Raw genomic sequence first — 8672 nt, 5'->3', positions numbered from 1 at the left:
ATAGGCTTCAGTATATAGAGCATTTACCGAAAAATTCAATATTTTCGTAAGGGGTTAACACATATTTTGAGGAAAATTCAAAAATATGAAAATACTCTTTTAATGCATAGTTGCATCATTCAATAAAATATGATGAAGTTCAAAGAAGTTTGGAACCTTCGTTGTCTCCGTTTTTCTAGAGAATATCAATTTTGTTGTGGTTAGTCCACCAATTTAGGGAGTATTATGGAGTTTTACTAAATTAATTGACAAAAATTAAATCGATGCCCACGTACCATGAAAGAGAGTTTAATATACATTAAAACAAATGTATAATGTGTTTATAAGTTTTAAAACAGCACTAAAGATCATAGGCTTCAGTATATAGAGCATTTACCGAAAAATTCAATATTTTCGTAAGGGGTTAACACATATTTTGAGGAAAATTCAAAAATATGAAAATACTCTTTTAATGCATAGTTGCATCATTCACTAAAATATTATGAAGGTCAAATAGATTTGGAACCTTTGTTGTCTCAGTTTTTCTAGAGAATATCAATTTTGTTGTGGTTAGTCCACCAATTTATGGAGTATTATGAAGTTTACTAAATCAATTGACAAAAATTAAAATGATTTCCATGTACCCTGAAAGAGAGTTTAATATACATTAATACAAATTTAGAATGTGCTTAAAAATTTTAAAACAACACTAAAGATCTAACACATAGATTTTGAGAAAAATTCAAAAATATAAGAATATTGTTTTAATGCATAGTTTTTTTGGGTGTAAATGTTTAATTTTATACTAAATTTTCGTTTTTTACAGAAGTTACAAAGTAAACAAGTAGGAGAAAGAAAAAGAAAACTAATACAACAACAGAGGAGGAAGAAGAAGCGACTCCGAAAGATAGAAGGACAATATCAAGCTAAACAAAAGGTTTGCTAGTTAAGGAAAAGCAGAGACTAAACCGGGACGCAATTCCATATGGATTTGAAGTCTTTGATGATACATGAGACCACACCTTGGTAGAAATCGGCTTGCCCGCGCCGCTACTCCAATAGATTGACTCCAATCCCGCACAGCTTTGCAAATCCTAGTCGCTGCAAACCGAGCCTCAAACAACCACTGGAAGAAGAAACCCGAGCCCCTAGAGCCTCAGTCCACAACCAGCCCTAGCAATGTTTTAATTCATAGTTGCAACCTTCACTAAAATATGATGAAGGTCAAAGAGGTTCGGAACTTTTGTTGTCTCCGTTTCTCTAGAAAATAACGATTTTATAGTGGTTAGTCCACCAATTTAGGGAGTATTATGAAGTTTTACTAAATTAATTGACAAAAAATTAAAACGAAGCTATGAAAGAGAGTTTTGTATACATTAATATAATAGGCTTCAGTATATAGAGCATTTACCGAAATATTCAATATTTTCGTAGGGGTTAACACATAGATTTTGAGAAAAACCCAAAAATATGAAAGTACTGTTTTAATGCATAGTTGCGTCATTCACTAAAATATGATGAAAATCAAAGAGGTTTGGAACCTTTGTTGTCTCCGTTTTCCTAGAGAATATCAATTTTGTTGTGGTTAGTCCACAAATTTAGGAAGTTTTATGAAGTTTTACTAAAATAATTGACAAAATTAAAACGATGCCCATGTACCATGAAAGAGAGTTTAATATACATTAATACAAATGTAGAATGTGTTTAGAAATTTTAAAGCAACACTAAAGATCATACGCTTCAGTATATACCGAAAAATTCAATATTTTCGTAGGGGTTAACACGTAGATTTTTAGAAAAATTCAAAAATACTCTTTTAATGCATAGTTGCATCATTCACTAAAATATGATGAAGGTCAAAGAGGTTTAGAACTTTTGTTGTCTCCGTTTCTTTAGAAAATAACGATTTTATAGTGGTTAGTCCACCAATTGAGGGAGTATTATGAAGTTTTACAAAATAAATTGACAAAAAATTAAAATGATGTCCATGTACTGTGAAAAAGAGTTTAATATACATTAATACATTAATACAAATGTAGAATGTGTATAGAAATTTTAAAACAACACTAAAGATCATAGGCTTCAGTATATATAGAACATTTACCAAACAATTCAATATTTTTGTAAGGGGGTGTTAACACATAGATTTTGAGAAAAATTTAAAAATATGAAAATACTCTTTTAATGCATAATTACATCATTCACTAAAATATGATGAAGTTCAAAGAGGTTTGGAACCTTTTTTGTCACCATTTTTCTAGAGAATGGTGATTTTGTAGTGGTTAGTCCACCAATTTAGGGAGTATTATGAAGTTTTACAATTTAATTGAAAAAAATTAAAAAGATGTCCATGTACCATGAAAGAAAGTTTAATATACATTAATACTAATGTAGAATGTGTTTAGAAATTTTAAAATAATACTAAAGATCATAGGTTTCAATATATAGAGCATTTACCGAAAAATTTAATATTTTCATAGGGGGTTACACGTAGATTTTGAGAAAAATTCAAAAATATGAAAATATTGTTTTAATGCATAGTTTCATCATTCACTAATGTATGATGAAGGTCAAAGATGTTTAGGACTTCTGTTGTTTCTGTTTTTCTCGAAAATATCGATTTTATAGTAGTTAGTCCACCAATTTAAGGAGTATTATGAAGTTTCACTAAATTAATTGACAAACAATTAAAACGATGCCCATGTACTATGAAAGAGAGTTTAATATATATTAATACAAATGTTTAATATGTTTAAAAATTTTAAAACAACACTACAGATCATAGGCTTCAGCATATAGAGCATTTACCGAAAAAATCAATATTTTCGTAGGGAGGTTAACTCGTAGATTTTGAGAAAAAATCAAAAACATGAAAATACTGTTTTAATGCATAGTTGCATCATTCACTAAAATATAATGAAAGTCAAAGAGGTTTGAAACTTTTGTTATCTCTGTTTCTCTAGAAAATAGTAATTTTAGAGTGGTTAGTCTACCACTTTAAGGAGTATTATGAAGTTTTACAAAATTAATTGAAAAAAAATTAAAACGATGCTCATGTACCATGAAAGAGAGTTTAATATACATTAATACAAATGTAGAATGTATTTAAAAATTTAAAAACAACACTAAAGATCATAGGCTTCAGTATATAGAGTATTTACCAAAAAATTCAATATTTTCGTTGAGGTTAACACATAGATTTTGAGAAAAATTCAAAAATATGAAAATACTGTTTTAATGCATAGTTGCATCCTTCACTAACATATGCTAAAGGTTAAAAAGGTTTGGAACTTTTGTTGTCTCCGTTTCTCTAGAAAATAGCGATTTTATAGGGGTTAGTCCACAAATTTAGAGAGTATTATGAAATTTAACTAAATTAATTTAAAAATAAAATAAAACAATGCCCTTGTACCATGAAATAGAGTTTAATATATATTAATACAAATTTAGAATGTGTTTAGAAATTTAAAAAAAAAACAATAATGATCATAGGCAAAAATTCAATATTTCTGTAGGGGTGTTAACACATAGATTTTAAGATAAATTCAAAATTAAGAAAATATTTTTTTAATGAATAGTTGCATCCTTCACTAAAATATGATGAAGGTCAAAGAGGTTTCGAACCTTTGTTATCTCCGCTTTTCTAGAGAATAGCGATTTTGTAGTGGTTTGTCTACCAATTTAGGGAGTATTATGAAATTTTACTAAATTAATTGACAAAAAAATTAAAACGATGCCTATGTACCATGAAAGAGAGTTTAATATAAATTAACACAAATATAGAATGTGTTTCGAAATTTTAAAACAACACTAAAGATCATAGGCTTCAGTATATAGAGCATTTACCAAAAAATTCATTATTTTCGTGGAGGTTAACACATAGATTTTGAGAAAAAATCAAAAATATGAAACTATTGTTTTAATGCATTGTTGCATCCTTCACTAACATATGATGAATGTCAAAAATGTTTGGAACTTTTGTTGTCTCCGTTTCTCTAGAAAATAGCGATTTTATAGGGGTTAGTCCACAAATTTAGGGAGTATTATGAAATTTTACTAAATTAATTGACAAAAAAATAAAACGATGTCCTTGTACCATGAAATAAAGTTTAATATATATTAATACAAATGTAGAATGTGTTTAGAAATTTTAAAACAACAATAAAGGTCATAGGCTTCAAGCATTTACCAAAAAATTCAATATTTTCGTAGGGGTTAACACGTAGATTTTGAGAAAAATTCAAAAGTATGAAAATACTCTTATAATGCATAGCTGCATCATTCACTAAATTATGATGAAGGTCAAAGAGGTTTTGAACCTTTGTTGTCTCCGTTTTTCTAGAGAATAACGATTTTGTAGTGGTTAGTCCACCAATTTAGGGAGTATTATAAAGTTTTACTAAATTAATTGACAAAAAATTAAAACGAAGACTATGTACCATGAAAGAGGATTTAATATACATTAATTCGAATGTAGAATGTGTTTAGAAATTTTAAATCAACACTAAAGATCATAGGCTTCAGTATATAAAGCATTTACCAAAAAATTCAATATTTTCGTAGTGGTTAACACATAGATTTTGAGAAAATTTCGAAAATATGAAAATAATGTTTTAATGCATAGTTTCATCCTTCACTAACATATGATGAAGGTCAAAGAGGTTTGAAATCTTTGTTGTATTCATTTTTCTAGAGAATAGCGATTTTGTAGTGGTTATTAGTCCACCAATTTAGGGAGTATTATGAAGTTTTACTAAATTAATTGACAAAAAATTAAAACGAAGACTATGTACCATGAAAGAGGATTTAATATACATTAATTCGAATGTAGAATGTGTTTAGAAATTTTAAATCAACACTAAAGATCATAGGCTTCAGTATAGAGTATTTACCGAAAAATATCAATATTTTCGTAGGGGTTAACACATAAATTTTGAGAAAAATTCAAAAATATGAAAATACTGTTTTAATGCATAGTTGTATCATTCACTAAAATATGATGAAGGTCAAAGAGGTTTGGAACCTTTGTTGTCTCCGTTTTTCTAGAAAATAGCGATTTTGTAGTGGTTAGTCCACCAATTTAGGGAGTATTATGAAGTTTTACTAAATTAATTGACAAAAATTAAACCGATATCCATGTACCATGAAAGAGAGTTTAATATACTTTAATACAAATGTTGAATGTGTTTAGAAATTTTGAAACAACATTAAAGATCATGGGCTTCAGTATATAGAGCATTTACTGAAAAAATCAATATTTTCGTAGGGGTTAACACATAGATTTTGAAAAAAATTCAAAAATATGAAAATGTTGTTTCAATGTATAGTTGCATCATTCACTAAAATATGATGAAGATCAAAGAGGTTTGGAACATTTGTTGTCTCCGTTTTTCTAGAGAATAGCGATTTTGTAGTGGTTAGTCCACCAATTTAGGGAGTATTATGAAGTTTTACTAAATTAACTGACAAAAAATTAAAACGATGCCCATGTACCATGAAAGGAATTTTTGTATACATTAATACAAATGTAGAATGTGTTTTGAATTTTTAAAACAACATTAAAGATCATAGGCTTCAGTATATAGAGCATTTACCGGAAAAAATCGATATTTTCGTAAGGGGTTAGTTAACACATAGATTTTGAGAAAAAATTCAAATATATATAAATATTATTTTAATGCATAGTTGCATCCTTCACTAACATATGATGAAGGTCAAAAAGGTTTGGAACTTTTGTTGTCTTCGTTTTTTTTTGAAAATAGCGATTTTATAGTGGTTAGTCCACCAATTTAGGGAGTATTATGAAGTTTTACTAAATTAATTGACAAAAAATTAAAACGATGTCCATGTACTATGAAAGAGAATTTAATATACATTAATAGAAATTTAGAATGTGTTTAGAAATTTTAAAATAACACTAAAGATCATAGTCTTCAGTATATAGAGCATTTACCGAAAAATGCAATATTTTCGTAGGGGTTGTTAACACGTATATTTTGAAAAAAAATCAAAAATATGAAAATGCTGTTTTAATGCATAGTTGCATCATTCACTAAAATATGATGAATGTCAAAAAGGTTTGGAATCTTTGTTGTCTCCGTTTTTTTTTTTAAAATAGCGATTTTGTATTGGTTAGTCCATCAATTTAGAGAATATTATGAAGTTTTACTAAATTAATTGATAAAAAATTAAAACGATGTCGACAGTAACTTGAAGTGATAAAACCCTAGAAAACGTCAGACAATGTCGATGCCAGTCTATGTATTTGTATAACTACTATAGACGCACAGTATACCTTTACATCTATCTACCTTTTAAATGTTGTTTTTGGGTAAATGTAGTTTTTTTTTTGTCACTGAGGGTAAATGTAGTTTTCCTTTTATTTATATGATTTTCTGATTTTTCTTTGAGAGAGAAACTGGCTCTGTTTTACCTTATAAGTGTTGATTTAGATCCATACATAAAATGGAAATATCAGGTTTTGCTTCGTTGATCCATAGTCACATAGTTATTATGCCTTCATTTAAAAAAAAAACATAGGTAAAATATAGTTGTTACTTGTTAGTGATGTCATAACAACTATTATAATGTTTAAATCCAAATAATATGCACTATTATATTATTATATTATATTGGTGCATATTATTATAATGTTTAAATCTTGAGAAATTAGGTTTCCTATACCTCCAAAAAATCGTAATTAACTAACTACCAATTCACTATTCCAAACACTATTTGATTTCCTATAATTCCATATTACCCCACTGACCTATGAACCTACATGATATGGCTAAGATTTGTTGCCAGTACTTCTACTAATACAAATCAGCTGTCTTCTTCTCTTCTCTCACTTTCCAAACCCACTTCTCCTTTTATTTTGTTCTTGATTTTTAGAAATCTAGAAATTATTAAAAAATACACAGAAATTTGCCTAAGATAATGAATTTTGTGATGATGATGGCTAAGACAACTTGGCAGAATAACAACCATATCCAATATTGACGTTATTCCAGTGTTGAGATGGGAGAATTCGAAGAGTAGATCAAGAAAGCGTTAACGTTTACGCCATGGCTATTTCTCTCGTTCATCCTCAAGTACCATGCAAGCATCGATTACAAGCTTTGCCAATCCTCAGCCAACTCACTGTGAGTTCTCTAGCGATTCCGGGTTGAGATCTTGATCTGACTCGATTGATTGACTCACTGTCTCAGACGAGTTTGTGAACAAGAAATCAAGCGTTTTGGCCTCAAATACATCTTTAACGATTCTGCATCAAGGTCTTGATCCATCTCGGATAAGGGATTTGCCATCTCGAACGAGTTTGTGAACTATTACCCAATTACTTCATCGGACAATACATTTCCATTGTGCTAGTTATATGGTCTGAATTTGTCGTTTGAGATTCATGAAAGAAAACATATGAATTAACCAATCAGAACATACTTAAACGTTACATTTTACTTTTTATTAGATGCTACATTTATTTTTAACTGATACATATTTGTTTAGCTTCTATAAAAACATGTTATCGTTAACTAATAAATGTATAGTTAGTTGCTACAAATTAGGTACCGTTACTTGATTTACATGGTTGGTTAGAGTGTTATAAACTTAGTCCGGCTAATTGAGAAATAGTTGGTAAGATGTTACAAAATAATATCATATAGACTCTAACTATTTGAATATCTCCTAACATTACAAGGTCCTAATTAGGAGTAAATATATTGTAGAGGTAGTCTAACATTCCAAAAATTATTATAAACCAAATGATGATCGACCATGGACATGATAAAGACAACCAGAGACTATGTGTTTATCTAGTATATATTTCATGTATATCTGTAACATAGTGTTTATCCTTATCCTTATCTTGTTAGGATAAACATGACCTTATGACGGTCTAATACCTTGTATATATATGGACCTTCTGGTCGACAGTAATGATAACAGAAGTATTTCCCCAACACTTCATTTACAACACGTTATCAGCACGACGTTGCTCTCATAAACCCTAACCCTAAAAACCAGAAATAAATCCGAGCAGTAAAAACCCTAATTCCCGACAAACTTCAAACAGCTCTATCCCTCAACTCCAGTGGATCCAGGCGACGAGCCGGATACCAAATTAAAGCTCTTGACGAGACGAAGCCAACGCCGCTAACCCCGCATCAATCGGAGTTCGGACGCGCCCCCACGCTCAGCTACAATACAGGCGGAAAATTTGTTCCAGAAACCAAAATCTCTCTCAACCATATACCAGACTCCTATTCCAACAAGCAGCAACAAAAACAATAATTCCGAGCAATCCATCAGCTAACCAGGAAGATCTCTAACTGATAGACCGATCAATTCATCAAAAGTTTTCAGATGTCGAGTTTCATATCCTCAGATTACAAAGCCCTTGATCTATCTGGAGATAATTATCTTGATTGGGCTATAAACACTTCAGCCGTCTTGAAGTCTAGAGGACTTGGGAAGTGCATCAAGTATGGCAATGACACCCTTGCGTGTGAAAGACACAGAGCCATAATGATTATGCGACACCATCTCTGTGAGGACCTAAGAGACGAGTTTGGATATGTTAATGATCTTCATAATCTCTGGTCATTTTTGAATTCTAGATTCTGTGAGCCATTGTTGCACGAATCCAAGAAAAAATGGGAAGCTCTAAGGTTCCAGGATTATGAATCCGT

This window comes from Brassica oleracea, chromosome C3, assembly GCF_000695525.1.
Source record: "Brassica oleracea var. oleracea cultivar TO1000 chromosome C3, BOL, whole genome shotgun sequence".
Classification (NCBI taxonomy): Eukaryota; Viridiplantae; Streptophyta; class Magnoliopsida; order Brassicales; family Brassicaceae; genus Brassica; species Brassica oleracea.
This window is presented reverse-complemented; position numbering follows the sequence as displayed.